Below are 21,547 nucleotides of genomic sequence, written 5' to 3' on the forward strand. Positions count from 1 at the left end.
TACTCCAAATTTTTCAGGCAATCTATCAACTTCTTCTTGTAACCACTTCCTGGATCTCTTTTCAGAGGTTCATAAGTGGTTAAGTCACTAAGGTGTGTCATAACTTTCTCATGATAGTCTTTCTGGTTCAAAGTCACTCTGCACCTTCCTTTGTCTGCTGGGAGAATGATGATGTTTTTTGTCCTTGCTAAGAGTGGTGAGTGCATCCCTCTCCTCTCTACTGATGTTGGAACGTGGTGGTTGGGCATTGCTGACGCAGGCTGAAACTTTGATTCTGAGCTGTTCTGCTTCAGCCTCTTTAATTTTGTTGTTGCGGATGGCTGACTCAGTAGCTGTGATCATCTCCACCAGAGGAATTCTACTTGGTGCAACCGCAAAGTTCAGTCCCCTGGCAAGAATCTCTGTCTCCGGCTGGGTGAGCTGTCTGTCAGATAAATTCTTCACCCACTTTTCTGTCTCCCTGGCATGTAATTGACTACTGGAGTGTTGTCCTACACTGAATGTGTTGTTATGGGAATAGTGATGGTGTTGATGAGTTATTAGTACGTTAAACTTGTTTTGTTGTCGAGTCTTGGGCTTGACATGCTGTGCTAAGCGTGCCTGATCTGTACAGTCCAACATTTGCTGAAGTGTAGTCTGATCTAGACACATTGTTAGTTTCTGTTTAATGTGCTCTTCTTTGGCCTTCAAGGCCTCAATAGTAAAATTGGTCTGTCTCACCCGTTCATTCAGCAACTGGGTCTGTGCCTTCTGAAGGATCTTGCTTGCCCGCTGACCAACGATTTTAGTTCCAGGCTCTTGGGAATGATGCCACTTTGTCAACATCTGAGGTTAAATCGCAAGTGGTTCCTGTAGTCTGACCTCTTCCTTGCTGTTTTCTCAAACTCTCTTACTAGTTTGAGGCAATCCTGGCCAAAGTGATTCAAAATATCCTGATACATGCCCAATAATCCAGGTAGAAAAATCCAAAAAAGATCAATCTGGTCCTCTGGACATTCAAAAAACAAGAAAAAAAAAAATGTATTCTGCGGTCTACACTCATCTCCAGGCCAGCGGACACTCTTTCAGGGATGAAGATGTTCACATCCTGGACAGAGAGGAACGATGGTTTGAGAGAGGAGTAAAGGAGGCCATCTTTGTGAAAAGAAATGATGGTTCGTCCATCATTAAACAGGGGTGGAGGCCTCCGGGTTCAACTGTCCCCCTCTTACAATGCTATGATTACTAGTATCACTCAACCCCCTGTGAATAGTAAACAGCAATCAATGTGCTAATGATCCATTGTTAGGCTGATGGTCCTTCTTGACCATGTGAGCAGCTGGTTTTGGTTGTCAGCAGCAAACTGGTTGATACACTCTGAGAAGGTGCTATTTAAGAGACTGAGCTGAATACAGCACCTCAGACTGAGGAAGTCTCTCGGATGAAAGACGAAATGTTTCTAAATTTTTTTGCTTTGTTTTTATTTTTTTTATTTTCTTGTTTTTTGAATGTCCAGAAGACCAGATTGAACTTTTTTGGATTTTTCTACCTGGATTATTGAGCATGTATCAGGATAAAATGGAAGACTGTTCTGTGGTCAGATGAGTCACGATTTGAAGTTCTTTATGGAACACTGGGACGCCATGTCATCCGGACCAGAGAGGACAAGGATAGCCCAAGTTGTTATCAATGCGCCGTTCAGAAGCCTGCATCACTGATGGTATGGGGTTGCATGAGCACTTGTGGCATGGGCAGCTTGCATGTCTGGAAAGGCACCATTAATACAGAGAACTATGTTCAGGTTCTAGAACAACATATGCTCCCATCTAGACGTCATCTCTTTCAGGGAAGACCCTGCATTTTTCAACACGATAATGCCAGACCACATTCTGCAGCAATCACAACATCATGGCTACGTAGGAGAAAAATCTGGGTACTGAAATGACCAGCCTGCAGTCCAGATCTTTCACCTACAGAGAACATTTGGCGCATCATAAAGAGGAAGGTGCGACAAAGAAGGCCCAAGACGATTGAACAGTTAGAGGCCTGTATTAGACATGAATGGGAGAGCATTCCTATTTCTAAACTTGAGAAACTGGTCTCCTCTGTCCCCAGATGTCTGTTGAATGTTGTAAGAAGAAGGGGGGATGCCACACAGTGGTAAAAATGGACTTGTCCCAACTTTTTTGGGATTTGTTGACGCCATGAAATTTGGAAACAACAGATTTTTCCCTTAAAATGATACATTCTCTCAGTTTAAACTTTTGATCTGTGATTTGTGTTCTATTCTGAATAAAATATTAGATGTTGGCACCTCCACATCATTGCATTCAGTTTTTATTCACAATTTGTTTAGTGTCCCAAATTTTTTGGAATCCGGTTTGTAGTTAGTCAGCTTGCAAGTCCAGTCTTACTTTTTCCAGTGTGGTCACAAGCTTTTCACACTAGTGCGGTTCTCCTTCGGAGATGCAGTCCGCCATGTTTATTCCTTCATGTGTGAAGGTGATGTTGGGGGCTTCTAGTACTTTAGATAACCTGTGTTGTCTTAAAGCGGTCATAATAAAGCATTGAGAATTTACATATGCCACTACACTGTGTGTGGTCAGTACCTGTAAGGCGTGTCCCATGACAATATGTGCTGTTTTCTGAATTAATTTTGCAATCCCTGCTGCGTGTTGTGTGCATGGGGGGTGTATGTTTTTCCATATTATCCATCATTGTCGATAAGTACTGTAGTACCTTTCTCTCATCCCTTTATTTCTGGAACAAAATGCCATTTATGGCTAGTTTTGTTACAGAAGCATCTAGAAAGAAGGATAAGTTGTAATCAGGTAATGTTAGTTCAGCTGCAGATGACATGTGCTGTTTGAGTTTTATGAAGGTTTCTTCAGCTTCTTGTGTACATATTAGAATGTTGTTCAAGTTTCTCATGCCCTTTTCTTTGATCAGGTCCCTCAGGGGTTGTGTCAGATCTGAGTAGGCTGGACTATAGCCTCTGCTGTATCCTGTTAGTCCCAGGAATGAGAGAATGTCTTTGACTCGTGAGGGTTTTGGGTGTGTTAGTATGCTTTGTTTGTGTGTGTTTGACATACTAGTGGTCCCTGCAGAGATTAAACATTTCACTAATGTTCACTGTTTATGTTCATGTTCTCCTGACAGGAGCCTCTGACCCAGATGTGAGGAGGACAAAAGAAAAGTGAGGTGGGGGCCACAGGACAGTCACAAACTTTGTTGTTAAAAGTTTGCTGCTTTTTCTACAGTGGAGCTGCACGGTGGAGGTAAGTAAACTGTAAAGGATTTTGTTGACCAGTTAAGCTTTTATCTCTCAGCCTAGATAATGTTTTTTGAGTAATAATAACACAACCATGTTATTGTTGATGTGTTGTTCTAATGTCAATTAGGGAGATGATCAGAGTCCTAAACCCCAGAGAATCACAGAGAAGATTCAGGCAGAGACACAGAGGTGCAGATGTCTGCATCACCCCTACCTCAGTGAATCCAGTGACTTGCTGGTGGGATGTGAGGGACACTATGTCAGTGCTATCAAACTGACAACCAGGTGTCTGTGTGTGCAACAATCATCATCTACAGCCTCAGAGTGAACATTTCCTACTGCTGGAGACACCATCAGCCAGGAGTGGGCTTGTTTGTGTCCAGAGAAAGCAGACATGTTGATGTTTCTGAAAAAAAAAAAAAACCTGTTAAGTGAAAAGGTCCTCAGTGTGTAGCAGTGATCATTAGACACTGACGTGTCACTGGTTTGTAACTGGTCTTTTGACATGGAAATTATTTGTTTGTTTTTATGTAAGAAAACTGCTTGGAATAGAAAAATAACAAAGTTAAAAAATAAAACTCACAATTTGTACTGTAACGTGTAACATAATTTTATTCTTGTTAGAATTAATAGTAATTACAAAATTGTTATTGAAAAAAGAACCGTCCAGGAACCGACACAGAAGTGAAAGTACCGACACCGGTACCAATTTTTTTAGAAAGGTACTCAGTCCTATTCAAGCAGGTGCATCAGGCATTAGGTGGAAATTTCCTGTGTCTCCACAGCACAGATATCCAATTCTCTTTAAATAAAGGATATTCTGTTGTTCTTTTTCCTGACACAACAGGCAGACCGATCACGTAACCTGGATTCCCACTGAACTGGACCTCCACATCTCCACCGTCCTCCTTCCAACAAGAGACACACATTTACCTGAAGTTAGTGCCAAAATGTATACATATTACAAATGTTCTTTGTTTAAACCCTGTTTTCATTTCCAAAAGTTGCCTTAATGATCAGATTCAGTCAACTCTAGGCCCGCATTTAAATTTGTAGAAGAAATCAGTGGTCAACTTGATGGATCAAAGAAAACAAAAAAGAAAATCAACCTTGCAGAGGTTGTCCCTATACAAGCGGTGCAAGAGTTTGGTTTGCATTGCCATTAGTAAGTCGGACCCCTTCAGGGTGGGAGTTGGACAGCTGCCCGTTGTCACTGATTCTGTTCATAACTTTTATTGACAGAATTTCTTGGTGCAGCCAGAGGGCAGAGGGAGACCAATTTGTTGGCTTCAGGATTCCTTCTCTGCTCTTTGCAGATGACATGGTCCTGTTGGTTTGGTCGGTTTACGTTCCTATCCTCACCTATGGCCACAAACTCTGGGTGACCAAAAGAATGAGATTGTGGATACAGGCGGTTGAAATGTGTTTCCTCTGCAGGGTAGCTGGACTCTCCCTTAGAAATAGGGTGAGAAGTTCAGTAATCAGGAGAGACTCAGAGTAGAACCACCGCTTCTCTACATCGAGAGGAGCCCGTTGAGGTGGTTCGGGCATCTGGTATGGATGCTTTCTGGGCGCCTCCCTAGGGAGGTGTTTCCGGCATGTCCAACTGCGAGGAGACCCCGGGGAAGACCCAAGACACACTAGAGAGACTACGTCTCTTGGTTGGTCTGGGAACACCTTGGGGTCCTGCCGGAAGAGGTGGCTGTGGAAAGAAATGTCTGGACCTCCCTGCTCAAGCTGCTGCCCCGAGACCTAACTTCGGAACAAGCAGAAGATAATGAATGGATGGATGGATGGAAGTAGTTCCTCGTACCTGAATATAAAAGAGCTGAAACTCCTGCTTCAACACCACTGCAGCTTTGTGGACAGAACCGAGCACCAGGGACACCGAGACATTCACCAACCCACCTGCTGAGTTATACTTGATCACATAAACAACCTGAGAAGACAAGAAACAGCTGAAAGTGAACATCTGTTAGCAGCTGTCCAATTCACCTGGAACTAAGGAAGTGGTACACTGATGCCACCCGTTTCTGAGGGACTTGAATAATGAATGTTTGTAATTTTGGAGATGAGCGTTGTTTTGGAATGGAACTGAACAGTAAATGCAAGTTAACCTTAATGTTTCTGGTGTAAGATATTAAAAACTGTAGGACTTATACTGAGTAGAAGAACAGAAGTAGTTTTTGAATATGTATTTTGTCTGAGGCAGGGTATAGTGACAGATCCTGGGGAGTGGAGGGATCAATTTTATCTACCATCAGATGTAATGGTGAAGCCAGGGGGTTGGCCAAGGGGCTTTGTGCAAAATCACATTTTTCTGTATAAAAAGTGCTGTTTCATCTGAATGTGAATTCACACAGCGGTTCTCCTGTTTATACACAGCTGGGTTGTTGAATAAAGAACGTTGGTTACGTACTGTAACCCCAGATTCTATGAGTATGAGCGTAGCCCTTTAAGGCTGTCGCTGATGGGTTTATCCCGATATGCGTAGCATTGCACTGAAAAAAAATTTAGTCCACGCCCACCTGCTGTGTGGGCCCCACCCGGTCCGTATAAATTACGTTAAGAGCGGGAAATCGGCTCCCAAAATAGCTTTTTCTTCAGCCATTTAGGAGCCAGTGAGGCCCGACGCTTAAAGGGCTAGGCTTATACTCATACAATCTGGGGTTACAGTACGTAACCAATGTTCTATTTCGTATAAGCTTTGCCCTTTAAGGCTGTTGCTGATGGGTTAAGGATGAAGCAGATGTGGTCCTTGCCTCACTGGGTCCATTCGAACACCGTATGAATCAGAAGTTTGCCCAAAAAACGTCTTTTCACTCAGCTCCCCATGTGCGTAATTACGCATTGCGTAATTATGTGTGCCATGCACAGACGCATGTTGTGTAACTATGCGTTCTGAATGCATGAACGCCCTGGAAAAATCAACAGGGAAGGAAAAATGCTGAAAAGAGCCATGAACCAACCGGTTTATGGCTGAACAGTATGAACAGATTAATAATAACAGGAGAGCTGATTATTAATCAAATGAACTGATTGGTAACAATAGTCGTGAACTGATTAGTGAAAATAGAACCAAAATAACAATCACAACTTGTGACTGATACCAACATCTCACACTGTAATGCATGCAGACAGATGTGAGTTAAACGGAGTTCCATGAAACAACAATATTCATTCTGTAAAACACTAAAGACAGAATGTGTCATGGAACGAGCCGTCACATCACGTAGATAAAAGCGAATGAATGAGCAGGGTGTTGACCACGCGGCCGCAGTGCAAAAAGTCCTACATTATCATACCATTATGCAAGGCAGTCGAAGATGCGATACCCCTGGTCGAGTGTGCTCTGAGGTTGACAGGAGGCTCTAAATCTGATGCTCTGTAAGCTTCAGAAATGGCCTCACACAGCCAGTGTGACAAGCGCTGGGTGGATAACGGGCGACCTGCAGGTGCATCTCTATAATGCACAAACAAATGTTGAGTTTGACGCATTGCAGCTGTGAGTGTTATGTAACACGTCAACGCCCGCACCAGACAGAGAAGATGGAAAAACACCTCTTCTTCTGATTTATGGGGGGGAACGTAAAAACCCCTCCAACGATATCACCCTTGATTTAAAAGAGCTCGTGATGTTTTAGGCATAAAGCTGGATTTGGTCTTAAATCAGCCTGAATTCTAAAACATGATGGAGCGACAGAGAGGGCAGATAATCACTCACCCTCTTAGCGGATGTTAAAGCCAGCAGCAGGGTTGTTTTAAGAGAGAAGAATTTAATTGGGACCTGATCCAGAGGCTCAAATGGAGCTTTGATCAGGGCTCGCAGGACCAGCGTTAAAACCCACTGTAGAGCAAGTGGGAGAAACAGACCTGCGTCTCTGTACACCTTTTAGAAAACGCTTCATCAGCGGCTGATTAAAATCTGTTCTGTCTCCGAACTCTTTGTGGTGTACGTTTTAATCGTGCTGGACGCCAAATTTCTGTCCATCAACTGTTGTAGAAAGGACAGCATGGCACCTAGTGGACATGAGATGACCTCTACACCTTTCTCAATACACCAGCGCTGAAAAACTGTCCACTTTGATGTGTACAGCGCTGTGGTAGATGCAGCACGTGAATCCTGGATTGTGCGCACTACATCATGTGGGAGACCCATCCTCTCTAAGCGGAACCGCTCAGTGGCCAGACCCACAGGTGCTGGCCTATTTCTGGGTAACTCCTGATCGCTCCTCCTGCCTGGAGGAGAGCATCCTCCCTCCATGGCAGTTTCCATGGGCGCCCTGACAGCAGGCGTTGTAGGACTGAGAACCATGGTGCGTTCACGCGCTCGGGGGGCCACCAGGAGAGCTGTCAATCCCTCCTCCTGAACTCGGTTCAGGAACCGTAAAATCAGAGGAGGTGGGGGAAACGCATACAGAAGCGTTTTGGGCCATGGGCTGTGGGCAAACGCATCCACCCCCAGCGGTGGTTCGTCTCGCGGGCTCAGAGAAAACCATAGTTGACAATGAGCATTTTCTCGTGTCGCAAACAGGTCCACAGCTGCTTTGCCAAATTTCTGCCACGTCTGAGTCATCTGGTCTGGATGGAGAGTCCAGTCCCCGTGACGTGGACCGCCCCTGGACATCACATCTGCCCCTTTGTTCAGAACACCGGGTATGTAAACTGCTCTGATGGAGAGCAGATTTTGGTGAGCCCAAGACAGTAGCTTTTGCGCAATGTGTAACATCTGCGCTGAGCGCACACCCCCCTGCCGGTTTATGAAAGCAGCAGTCACCTTGTTGTCTGTGTGAATCAAAATGTGTTGATTCTGTAGCACAGGAGCAAAGTGTTGAATCACGTTCAGCACCGTGCGACACTCCAAAACATTTATGTGGCCAGATGTGTGATGGGGCCACAGCGCCCCTACTGCTTGAGATAGGCATGTCCCCCCCCCAGCCTGACAACGACGTGTCCATGAAGACTGGCACGGTGATGTGGGTCTGCTGACGGGGGCTCCCTCCGACAGAACCAGGGTGTTTCCCCAGTGTCGGAGGTCTGCCCTCACGGAGGGAGGAACAGTGATCATCCATCTCTTTTGTTTTTCTGGATCCACACGCAGACGTGCAAACCACCTCTGGAGGCGTCTCATGTGTAATAAACCCAGCGGGACAACTGTGTGAGCTGATGACATCATTCCTAACAGCTTCATGACTGAGACGGCTGTTACCACTCTGCCAGGTCTTACGAGACGGAGCTGGTCTTTTAAAGTGTCGGTTCTCGTTTGTGATAAACGAGCCCTCATGGTAGTTGAGTTAGCTCCACTCCCAGATAAACAATTGTCTGGGCCAGGAAAATTGAGCTTTTCTTCCAATTCATGGTGAAGCCCAGATTTAACAGGTGTGATGTCAACACCTGAGGCTGCATCACTGCTTCCTGTCTGGAGCGTGACAGCAGCAGGTCATCCAGGTAAAACAAAACTCTCATCCCTGCTCTGTGTAACGGATGCAGGGCTGTCTCCACACACTTTGAGAACGCATGAGGCGCGAGAGGATAACCAAACGGCAGCCTGTTGTACTGATACTTCATCCCTTGAAAGGAGAAACGCAGGAATTTTCTGTGTTTTGGGATGATAGGTATGTTAAAATAAGCGTCTTTCAGGTCGACGGAAAACAAACCAGTCGTTTCTCTGGATGTTGTCCAACAGCTGTCTGGTTGTCAACATGTGAAACGGTCTGTCCATGATCGCCTTGATGAAAGCTGACAGATCCAAAATCGGTCTCATCCCTCCGGTCCGTTTGGGAACCAGGAAGTAACGTGAGTAAAAACCTGTGTTTTTCTCTCCGTTGGGAACTCTGGAGATTACTTCTTTTATCAGAAGCTCTTGGACTTCTGCATTTAGGGATGAGATTTGGTCTGGTGATGACAGGACCGTCTCTAAAATTCCTCCAAACGGAGGGGGTCGGGTTGCAAATTGCAACGTGTAACCTTTGCATAACACCCTGTCCATCCATCTGTCTGGCGAGCATGTTTTTAGCCACTCCACGTAACGTTCGTGGAGTGGACATGCGTTTAAGTGATGCGTCATGTTCTGTACGGATTTCAACCAGTCCACCGCCTCGACCGCTGTCATGTGTCGCGGGAATGTTTTCCGCGTGACCCAAAGCGAGGCTTCCTCGAAAGGGCTCTGAACGCGCCCGTGTGCTGCGTTCTGACTGCGGACCAACCTTCATGTCTAGGTGGGCCGGTGTGTGCTGAGGCGAAGCGTGGCAGCTGATGACGCCATGGGGCTGCGCGTTTGACGCCACTGTGGTGAAAACGCGTGTCGCTCCTGCCGCGTGCGGTGTCCTGCGCTGGGTTCGCTTTGAGATCTCGCATCTATGCCGCCATGAGCAGGCGAACACTGCAAAGCTTTGAGTTCGATTTCATCTACGCTGTTTGAGTGAAGACTGCGAGCCCCGCGGGAGCACACGTTTTCTCAGGTGGGACGCGCGCCGCTCTCGCTAGAAGCGAGACTCATCACTGGGTTCGCTCAGCTGTCTCACGCTTATGCTGCCGTGAGCGGCCAAGCGCTGAGACGCGGTGGATGAAGGCTGCCCGCGCCGCGGCGGCATGCGTTTTCTTTGATGCGGCGTGTGTCGCTCTCACTGAGAGCATGGTCCTCCACCGACCCGACCTATGGTCCCACATTTATGCCGATGTGGGCCAGTGAACTCCGGGGAGCTGTGTGTGCACCATCATCAACGCAACGCCGTTTGGGTGAAGGCTGTTTGCGTTGCGTGAGTGCGCGTTTGACACCGCTTGGGTGAGGATCGTGCAGCTCGGGTTGACAACGAGTTATTTCGCTTACCATTGTGAGGTGTGAGCGTCTCGTCATGTCTTAAAGCAACGGTGAGTTTAAAAAACCCTTATTAAAGACACCGTCTCGTTATGTGTGGAGGGTGTGTGCGCAGCCACTGTGAGTCCATCCGAGCTTACAGACTGGCTAGAAACAGACACTTGATCATTGAATGATGTTTTATTCAACATTTGTGTCATATTTACACACACCCTCTGCAGACCATCATTCTGAATCTTTTCCCCCCATGAGCTCTGGGATTCGTTGGCCCAGAGCGCCGTCTGCTGGGGGTCTCTGGGAAAAACGTTGGACACTTTGTTGCCGGGATGAAGAGGGCCGGATGGGCTGAAGCTCAGCAAGAAGGCCGTGGAATCGTCTTGCCACCGGCTCATTTCGTGTGGAGGGTGTGAGAGAGAGCCACTGTCAGATCATCTGAGCTGACAAACTGGCTAAAAATGGACACTTTCATCATTAAATGATGTTTTACTCCAAACTCGTGTCACCTACACACATTCTCTGCCACAACGGTCAATTGCTCTGCCATTTGTTGTCCTGGACCGCCATCTGTTGGCGGTCTCAGGGAAACAATGAAAAATTCCATCCTCCGGCTGCGATGCAGGCCGGCAGACAGCAAAGAGGCGCACCGGTTGGGGGTGACGTCAGCTGCTCTGCAGACGGAGCATTGTCTCCTCCCACCTCTGAACATGTACGCCAACAGCGTAACGTGTTGTTCGCTGCGGCCGGGTGGAACACATGCTGGTGAGCTCAGTTGGAGAGCGGTGTCACCGTCTCGGTTACGCTAACCGGAGGCACGGAACGCTGGTTCACCTCGACATCTTGCTCCAATGAAGCCTCCATCAGGCTCGGCTCCAGGGGGCACGGAGGGAATTTCCGCTCAGTGAACCCCTGCTCTGGAGATGGGTGCGGACTGTGGAGACCGGCCCCCCAATCTACCAGGAAAAAAACATCTGTGGCCTCGCCCGTAGGACGTCCTGTTGGGAAAACGAGGCCAGATGGATCAAGACGGTGAGCCGGAATGGAACCCAGTAAACAACCTTCCCGCCGGATCATCCGAACTGGCGGGAAAGGCGTGGGACGTAAAAAAGGTCCCTTCATGTCAGCCGCCTCCTGGGTTACGCCGGGCAACCCCTGAGGGCGCCGTCGGCCGGGAGCGGTGTGATCGCCGATGCGAAACGAGGTGGGATGGGGTGAGCATTCACTCAGTCCCCCTCCACCGACACAATGCTCTCCAGGAGGGAATGAGCAGCGGGGGGCTGCAGCTGAGCGCAGCCTGTCCCGGAGGAACCATTCGATTCGCTCCGAGGGTCGGCGATAAGAGGAAAATTACAAGATGGCGTTGTCCAGCGTGTAGCGACCTGTCACTGAGAAATATTCCTCGGCGCTTACCTTGAAATAAGACTGCTCGTCAGCTTCTCCTCGGGGAGGAGAGCTCACCGGACGACCAGAGGTCGACGTGACGGGCCAAGCATTCTTAGCAAAGGTTGGTCATCTACACAACTTTCCTTCCTCGTTCTTCTAACAGTGCTATTAGCTCACTGAAGAAAAAATGGGATCCGATTTCCCGCTCTTAACGTAATTTATACGAACCGGGTGGGGCTCACACAGCAGGTGGGCGTGGACTAAATTTTTTCAGTGCAATGCTACGCATATCGGGATAAACCCATCAGCGACAGCCTTAAAGGGCGAAGCTTATACGAAATAGAACTGATTTTGAGCTATTTTGATCTGATGTTGGGTAAAAATACCAACCCAAGTTGGGCTAATTTAGCTACGTGTAACACTGTGCCATCCTAACAGCTAACTTCCTGGTTTGTTCTTAACCTTAAGAAGTAGGGCACTATGATCTGACTTGATGGACAAACTAAGGTACTGAACCTCGTGTTGTTGGAGAAACCACAACTTTTAGATAAAAATGTACGAGATAAAACCTTACAAACTGTGTTAAACCCCTTCCATTTTCAAATATAAGGCTAAACTTTTAGAATAATCTTACATAACAGAACTTATTGTTACATATTTTCCTAACAGAGCACTCAACACTCAGACTGCAGATTTACTTGTGACTCCTAGAGTTTCCAAAAGCAGACAAGGTAGAGCTTTCAGTTATCAGGCTCTTGTGGAAACAACTTCCCGTTTCTGTCCGTAAGGCTGACACATTGTCTACTTTTAAGATTAGGCTTAAGTATCCTGATGCATGCTCACTAATCCAGGTAGAAAAATCCCAAAAAGTTTCAATCTGGTCCTCTGGACATTAAAAAAAAAAAAAAAAAAAAAAATATATATATATATATATATATAGAAACGTTTTGTCTCTCATCCGAGAGACTTCCTCAGTCTGAGGTGCTGTATTCAGTTCAGTCTCTTAAATAGCACCTTCTCAGAGTGGATCAGCCAGTTTGTTGTTGACAACCAAAACCAGCAGCTCACATGGTCAAGAAGGACCATCAGCCTAACAATGGATCATTAGCACACTGATGGCTGTTTACTATTCACAGGGGGTTGAATGATACTAGCAATAACAGCAGTGTAACAGGGGGACAGTTGAACCCGGAGGCCTCCACCCCTGTTTAATGATGGACGATTTCTTTTCACAAAGATGGCCTCCTTTACTCCTCTCTCAAACCATCGTTCCTCTCTGTCCAGGATGTGAACATCTTCATCCTTGAAAGAGTGACCACTGGCCTGGAGATGAGTGTAGACTGCAGAATCCTGGCCTGATGATGATGATCTTCTGTGCTGGGCCATCCTTTTGGCCAGTGGCTGTTTAGTTTCCACAATGTAAGACTGATCACAGCCCTCCTGACACTGAACAGCATACACAATATTACTCTGTTTGTGCCAGGGGACTGGATCTTTGGGATGAACCAGTCTTTGCCGTAATGTATTTTGGGGTTTAAATGTTATGTTTAGAAAATAAACGTTTCAGTTTCTCTGATACTCCCTCAACATACGGAATGACCACTGGTCTGGGTCTGTGTTCCTCCTTTTCACCTTATGGCTGACTGGAGTCCTGTTTGGGTTTCTTCTCTGCTTTCAGGAAGGCCCAGTTAGGATATCCACATTGCTCTAGAGCCTGTCTTGCTGTCTGCTCTGTGATACAGAGTCCTGGTGACTCCTAACTTGTGCTCCAAAGAGTGATGGGAGTCAAACTGCAAATACTGGTCTGTGTGGGTGGGTTTGCGGTACACCTCGGTTTGCAAATGTCCTCTATCAGAGACTGAGACCTCACAGTCCAAGAAAGCCAACCTGCCATTTTTTACATCTTCTCGTGTGAACTTGATGTATTTATCCACAAAGTTGATGTGGTTTGACTCCCATCACCCTTTGGAGCACAAGTTAGGAGTCATCAGGACTCTGTATCACATAGCAGACAGCATCTCCACTAACTCAGGAGCCAGGCAGAAGGAGAAATCCTACACAAGACAGGCTCTAGAGCAATGTGGATATCCTAACTGGGCCTTCCTGAAAGCAGAGAAGAAACCCAAACAGGACTCCAGTCAGCCATAAGGTGAAAAGGAGGAACCCAGACCCAGACCAGTGGTCATTCCGTATGTTGAGGGAGTATCAGAGAAACTGAGACGTTTATTTTCTAAACATAACGTCCCAGTGGCTTTTAAACCCCAAAATACATTACGGCAAAGACTGGTTCATCCCAAAGATCCAGTCCACCGGCACAAACAGAGTAATATTGTGTATGCTGTTCAGTGTCAGGAGGGCTGTGCTCAGTCTTACATCGGGGAAACTAAACAGCCACTGGCCAAAAGGATGGTCCAGCACAGAAGATCAACATCATCAGGCCAGGATTCTGCGGTCTACACTCATCTCCAGGCCAGCGGTCACTCTGTCAGGGATGAAGATGTTCACTTCCTGGACAGAGCGGAACGATGGTTTGAGAGAGGAGTAAAGGAGGCCATCTTTGTGAAAAGAAATCGTCCATCATTAAACAGGGGTGGAGGCCTCCAGGTTCAACTGTCCCCCTATTACACTTGTGTTATTGCTAGTATCACTCAACCCCCTGTGAATAGTAAACAGCCATCAGTGTGCTAATGATCCATTGTTAGGCTGATGGTCCTTCTTGACCATGTGAGCAGCTGGTTTTGGTTGTCAACAGCAAACTGGTTGGTCCACTCTGAGAAAGTGTTATTTAAGAGACTGAGCTGAATACAGCACCTCCGACTGAGGAAGTCTCTTGGATGAGAGACGAAACGTTTCCATATTTATTTGCTTTGTTTTTTTTAATGTCCAGAGGACCAGATTGAACTTTTTTGTATTAGGCTTAAGTCTTTCCTATTTGCTAAATCCTATATATATATATATATATATATATATATATCTCAACTTGCTGTACTCTACCTGTTTTGTATTTGTAATTATTTCTAACTAACATGTTTTTAGTCTTTCCTCCTATAGAAAGTCCACCTGGACCTGCCATTCCTTGTTTGTCTGTTTCTACTTCCTGACCTTTGCTCAAAATTATAGTAAAGATGTGTCTCAGTCTAACTTTTGCTGGGCGGCTGTGGCTGAGTGGTTAGAGCAGTCGTCCTCCAATGCAAGAGTTGGGGGTTCGAATCCACCAGCAGTCACATGCTGAAGTGTCCCTGGGCAAGACACTGAACCCCTCAAAGCCTCTGATGTGTGTCCCATCAGTGTATGAATGTGATAAAGCACTGATTAGTCTCTTTAGAATGATTTGTTCAATTAGCTTTGTAGAGATCTAGTAGAGTGCTGTATGAATGGGTAAATGACACAGATTGTAATGTAAAGCGCTTTGAGTATTTTGATCAGATAGAAAGGCGCTATATAAGTACAGTCCATTTTCCATTTTTACATTTTGCTTAATAAATGCACTTTGATGGTCAAGTCAGCGGGATTTCAAAACCCGATTCGTGAAAGCGAGGTTGCGCAGAATCCAATTTGCACCGAGGGACGAGTAGCTGAGCATTGCTACATTTAACAAGATACCCACCTGATAATTATTTGTTCTATTTCGTATAGGCTTCGCCCTTTAAGGCTGTCGTTGGTGGGTTTCATCCCGTCGCGTGAAGCGCAGCACTGAAAACTTTAGTCCACACCCACCTGCTGTGTGGGCCTCAACCGGTCCGTATAAATTATGGTGAGACTGGGTAATCGGCTCCCATTTTTCTTCAGCAAGCAAAAGTACCAGCAGCCTCAGTGCTCCGGGAGCAAGCTCTGAGGGAGGAAATCAGGAACAAGGAACGCTGTGCATTTCTTCAAACTTTAAGCACCTAAAACAATTATTTGTTTGCTCAACATTATAGCAAAGGTGTGTCTCAGTTGAACTTTTACTTAATAAATGCAGTTCAATGGTTAAATTAGCTGCATTTTGCTAGGGCGGCGCAGCGAAATGAAGCTGATTTGACTGTTGCTCCAAGTGAGCTGGACAAAGGTAGCAGGCTATGGCAAGCCGATTGTGCCATTAATAGCCATTTTTACCTTATTACACGATATAACGGCATGCCATACTCCTAAATTGCCATCTAGTGGCTGAAAATGGTAGTGTTCAATATTTGAATGAATGAAAATGATCACATCTCAGCAAAAAATTGGTTTATAAATATGGGACAAAAATCCATATATAAGTCGCTTCGGCGTATAAATCACAGGGCATGCAAATTATGAAAAAAAACGCGACTTATACGGCAAAAAATACAGGAATTGGCTTTTATCATGTATGTGAATGTTTCTGTTCAGTGCCCTGAGAGGAGTTCTGTTATGACTTGGAACTATATAAATAAACTGAACTGAATTGCTTAAACATCCAGACTTGTGTTAAAGGTTGGTTTTTTTTTTTACTAAACTGCATTGTTTTTGTTTAAAGCTGCTTCTTTTCCTGAATAATCTTGATCTGAATGAAGGGGGAAGGATTCGTTTTTCCACTGTCATGTGTTTCAAACCACTGTTCTTCAAAAGAACCAAGCGATTAAGTGTGGTTATGTTCAACTGACCTTTAGAACCACATTAACACAGAGGGAGGGACCAAGGAGAACAGGAAGCAGGTTTTCCCCATCGCTGACAGTCTGAGCCCCATCTGGGGATTGCAGGATGACTGACAGCACCCCCACCGTAACCACCTTCCAAAAGCAAGAACACACCAGAGACCTATAGTAAACAGCAGCGCTTAACCTTGATGTTGAAACAAGAAAGGGACCAGCTGTCCCTGTTGAAAGGTTTCAAGTTCTATTTTGTATAGGCTTCGCCCTTTAAGGCTGTCGCTGATGGATTTATCCTGATATGCGAAGCATTGCACTGAAAAATTTAGTCCACGCCCACCTGCTGTGTGGGCCCCACCCGGTCCGTATAAATTACGTTAAGAGCGGGAAATCGGCTCCCATTTTTTCTTCAGCAAGCTAATAGCACTGTCAGAAAAACGAAGAAGGAAAGTTGTGTAGATGACCAACCTTTGTTAAGAATGCTTAGCCCGGCACGTCGACCTCTGGTCGTCCCAGTGAGCTCTCCTCCCCGAGGAGAAGCTGACGAGCAGTCTTGTTTCAAGGTAAGTGCCGAGGAATATTTCTCAGCGACAGGTCGCTACACGCTGGACAACGCCATCTTGTAATTTTCCTCTTATCGCGACCCTCGGAGTGAATTGGATGGTTCCTCCGGGACAGGCTGCGCTCAGCTGCAGCCCCCCACTGCTCATTCCCTCCTGGAGAGCGTAGTGTCGGTGGAGGGGGGCTGAGCGAATGCTCACCTCATCCCACCTCGTTTCGCATCGGCGATCACACCGCTCCCGGCCGACGGCGCCCTCTGGGGTTGCCCGGCGTAACCCAGGAGGCGGCTGACATGAAGGGACCCTTTTTTACGTCCCACGCCTTTTCCCGCCAGTTCAGATGATCCGGCAGGAAGGTTGTTTTTTCTAGGTTCCATTCTGGCTCACCGTCTTGATCCATCTGGCCTCGTTTTCCCAACAGGACGTCCTACGGGCGAGGCCACAGCCGGTTTTTCCTGGTAGATTGGGGGGGGGGGGGGGGGGGGGGCAGTCTCCACAGTCCACAACCATCTCCAGAGCAGGGGTTCACCGAGAGGAAAGTCCCTCAGTGCCCCCTGGAGCCGAGCCTGATGGAGGCTTCATTGGAACAAGATGTCCAGGTGGACCAGTGTCCCGTGCCTCCGGTTAGCGTAACCCAGACGGTGACACCGCTCTCCAACTGAGCTCACCAGCATGCGTTCCAGACGGCGGCAGCGAATAACACGTTACGCTGTTGGCGTACACGTTCAGAGGCGGGAGGAGACGGTGGGCCCTCTGACCTTCGGCTCGCTCCACTCTCATAGCGGCTGTTCGCTAACGACGCTGTTCGCTAACGACGCTGTCGGCCCCTGCAGTACGCTCCATCTACAGGGCAGCTGACGTCATCCCCGACCGGTGCGCCTCTTTTGCTTTCTGCCGCCCCGTATCGCAGCCGCAGAACGAGGTCCCAGAGGTTCTCCTGGCTCATCACTCCACCTTCCTCTCAGGAGAGCTGCAGAAGCTTCTGTTGGAGGGCCTTTTTCATCAGCGAGAGATCATTTCAAGATGCTCCACGGCTGTACAACGCCTCCCCAGCTCTGCTACGCCAGTCTCGCCCGTCAGACGTCCCCGGCATCCGGAAGTTAAACCTTTCCCGGACTCCGCCAACAGGGGGCACTGTAGGACAACAAACCACGGAGCTCAGGAGAAGATAACCAGGTGTCGGTTTGCTGGATGAGAAAAGATGAGATTTATTCTAGATTTGTCAATTTTGAACTGTGAGAAACAACACTCCATTAATGTGCCTGAGCCGCTCTACAGCCGCCGCACAGAGCAGGGAGGAGAATTCTGCTTTATCTGGCCATCTGCTGCTGCTGAGCAGTTTATACAGACAGGTGGCAGCAACGCAACTCACGTGAACAGGTTGAGTGATATTAGCTGTTTTACGTTAGCAGACCTACGTCACACATGTCAGACTTCACAAAGGCACACACATTTAATGAGTTGTGGGGGCGCTGTGGTTCTCCACACAGCAGCTCATTTAAATGTTTTTGGAGTGTCGCACAAGGTTTTTTGAATGTAATTCAACACTTTGCCTTTGAGCTGCGGAATCATCAGAGTTTTTTATTCACACAGACAGCAAGTGACTGTTGCATACATAACTGGCAGGAGATGTATGCGCTCAACCCATGTGCAACATTGTGAGACAGATGCTGTGTGAGGCACACCTAATCTGCTCTCCACTAGAGTAGGGTACATCTCATGTATTCTGAACAGGGGACGGATGTGATGTCCAAAGACGGTCCTTTATGGCACGGGGACCTGGGACCTTCCACCCAGAGCTATGGCTCAGACACGGCAGAAATCCTGCGAGCGGCTGTGGACGTGTAGCAACACGAGAGAACGCTCAATGTCAACTATAATTAAAATGGAGCTACATGACGATCCACCACTAGGGGTGGACGTGTTTGCTCACATCCTGTGGTCGTAATGCTTCTTCACCTCCCTCTCTCCCTCTGATATCACAGTTTTCTGAACCGAGCTAAGGAGGAGGGACTGACAGCTCCTCTGTCCCAAGAGTGTGAACGCATCATGGTTCCCAGGCCTACGACACTTTTTATCAGGGCACTCGTGGAACCTGCCATGGAAGGAGGACGCTCTCCTCCAGGAGGGAGGAGCGATCAGGAGTTAATCAAAATAGGCCAGCACCTGTGGTCTGGCTGCTGTGCGGATCTTTTTGAGAGGATGGATCTCTCTCAAGATGTAGTGCGTACGATTCAAGATTCACGTGCTGCAACCACCACATCGCTGTTCACATCAAGTGGTCAGTTTTTCAGCGATGCTGTACAGAGAAAGGTGTAGAGGCCATTTCATGTTCACTAGGTGGTGTGCCGTCCTTTCTGCAGTAGCTGATGGACAGAGATCTGGCGTTCAGCTCGTGTAAAACGTTCACTGCGGCCATCTCTTGCTGTCACAAAATTTTCGAGACAGAACAGCTTTAATCATCCGCTGATGAAACGTTTTGTAAAAGGTGTACAGAGAAGGCATAGAGGCCACTTCATGTCCACTGGACGACATGCTGTCCTTTACTGCAGCAGTCGATGGACAGAAATCTGGCGTTCAGCACGATTATCGTATGCTGCAGCCATGTTTTTTCTTCTCGTCTCAAAGTTGTTGGAGAAAGAACAACCTTTAATCATCCTCTGACGGAACATTTTGACTCAGATTGAAATAGCAGCTGTGGGCCTATTTGCGACACGAGAAAACGCTCAGTGTCAATTATGGTTTTCTCTGAGCCAGCGAGACGAACCACCGCTGGGGGTGGATGCGTTTGCCCACAGCCCATGGCCCAAAATGCTTCTGTACGCGTTTTCCTCCACCTCCTCTGATTTTACGGTTCCTGAACCGAGTTCAGGAGAAGGGATTGACAACTCTCCTGGTGGTCCCCGAACGCCTGAGCGCACCATGGTTCCCAGTCATGCAACGCCTGCTGTCGGGGCGCCCGTGGAAACTGCCGTGGAGGGAGGACGCTCTCCTCGAGGCAGGAGAAGCGACCAGGAGTTACCCAGAAATAGGCCAGCACCTGTGGGTCTGGCCGCTGAACAGATCTGCTTAGAGAGGATGGGTCTCCCACAGGATGTAGTGCGCACAATTCAGATTTCACGTGCTGCATCTACCACAGCGCTGTACACATCAAAGCGGAAAGCTTTTCAGCGCTGGTGTACAGAGAAGGGTGTAGAGGCCACCTCATGTCCATTAGGTGGCATGCTGTCCTTTCTGTAGCAGCTGATGGACAGAAATTTGGCGTCTAGCACGATTAAAACGTACGCTGCAGTCATCTCTACCTGCCACGAAGGGTTCGGAGACAGAACAGTTTTTAATCATCCGCTGATGAAGCGTTTTCTAAAAGGTGTACAGAGACGCAGGCTTGTTTCACACCCACTTGTTCCACAGTGGGATTTAACACTGGTCCTGCAGGTCCGGATCAAAGCTCCATTTGAGCCTCTGGATCAGGTTCCACTTAAATTCTTGTCTCTTTAAACAGCCCTGCTGTTGGTTTTAACATCCGCTAAGAGAGTGAGTGATTTATCTGCCCTCTCTGTCGCTCCGTCATGTCTCAGAATCCAGGCGGACGGCAGCTCCGGTGATTTAAGACCAAACCCAGCTTTTATGCCTAAAAACATCACAAGCTCTTTTAAATCAAGAGCGATATCGTTGGAGGGGTTTCTCCCTTATCTCCCCCCCCCCACCCCCCACCCAGATCAGAAGAAGTAGCGTCTTTTCATCTTCTCTCTCCGGTGCGGGCGTTGACGTGTTACATAGCCTGCACAGCTGCAATGCGTCAACATTTGTTTGTGCATTATAGAGATGCATCTGCAGGTCGCCCATTATTCACCCAGCGCCTGTCACACTGGTTGTGTGAGGCCATTTTTGAAGCCTACAGAGCATCAGATTTAGAGCCTCCTGTCAACCTCAGAGCACACTCGACCAGGGGTATCGCATCTTCGACTGCCTTGCATAATGGTATGACAATGCAGGACATTTTGCACTGCAGCCGCGTGGTCAACACCCTGCTCATTTATATCCTGATGCATGCTCAATAATCCAGGTAGAAAAATCCAAATAAGTTCAATCTGGTCCTCTGGACATTCAAAAAAAAAACAAAAAACAAAACAAAGCAAAAAAATCTAGAAACGTTTTGTCTCTCATCCAAGAGACTTCCTCAGTTTGAGGTGCTGTTTTCAGCTCAGTCTCTTAAATACCACCTTCTAAGAGTGGATCAACCTGTTTGCTGCTGACAACCAAAACCAGCTGATCACATGCTCAAGAAGGACCATCAGCCTAACAATGGGTCATTAGCACACTGATGGCTGTTTACTACTCACAGAGGGCTGAGTGATACTAGCAATCACAGCATTGTAAGAGGGGGACAGTTGAACCCGGAGGCCTCCACCCCTGTTTAATGATGGACGATTTCTTTTCACAAAGATGGCCTCCTTTACTCCTCTCTCAAACCATCGTTCCTCTCTGTCCAGGATGTGAACATCTTCATCCTTGAAAGAGTGACCGTTGGCCTGGAGATGAGTGTAGACCGCAGAATCCTGGCCTGATGATGTTGATCTTCTGTGCTGGGCCATCCTTTTGGCCAGTGGCTGTTTAGTTTCCCCGATGTAAGACTGATCACAGCCCTCCTGACACTGAACAGCATACACAACATTACTCTGTTTGTGCCGGGGGACTGGATCTTTGGGATGAACCAGTCTTTGCCGTAAAGTATTTTGGGGTTTAAAAGCCACTGGGACGTTATGTTTAGAAAATAAACGTCTCAGTTTCTCTGATACTCACTCAACATATGGAATGACCACTGGTCTGGGTCTGGGTTCCTCCTTTTCACCTGATGGCTGACTGGAGTCCTGTTTGGGTTTCTTCTCTGCTTTCAGGAAGGCCCAGTTAGGATATCCACATTGCTCTAGAGCCTGTCTTGTGT

The 21,547-nt window shown here is 47.3% G+C and overlaps 1 long non-coding RNA gene across 1 annotated transcript in view; it reads right to left on the reverse strand.

The window, feature by feature from the left end:
• Positions 1 to 5,071: 5,071 nt before the first annotated feature.
• Positions 5,072 to 21,547, reverse strand: part of LOC119414148 — a 107,860-nt gene continuing 91,384 nt past the window's right edge. Inside the window, exon 3 of the long non-coding RNA XR_005186993.1 lies at positions 5,072 to 5,192. This is a non-coding gene — a long non-coding RNA (uncharacterized LOC119414148). The remainder of the gene's footprint in view (positions 5,193 to 21,547) is intronic.

The sequence above is a fragment of the Nematolebias whitei genome, chromosome 8 (assembly GCF_014905685.2).
Source record: "Nematolebias whitei isolate Nwh7 chromosome 8, NemWhi1, whole genome shotgun sequence".
NCBI lineage: Eukaryota > Metazoa > Chordata > Actinopteri > Cyprinodontiformes > Rivulidae > Nematolebias > Nematolebias whitei.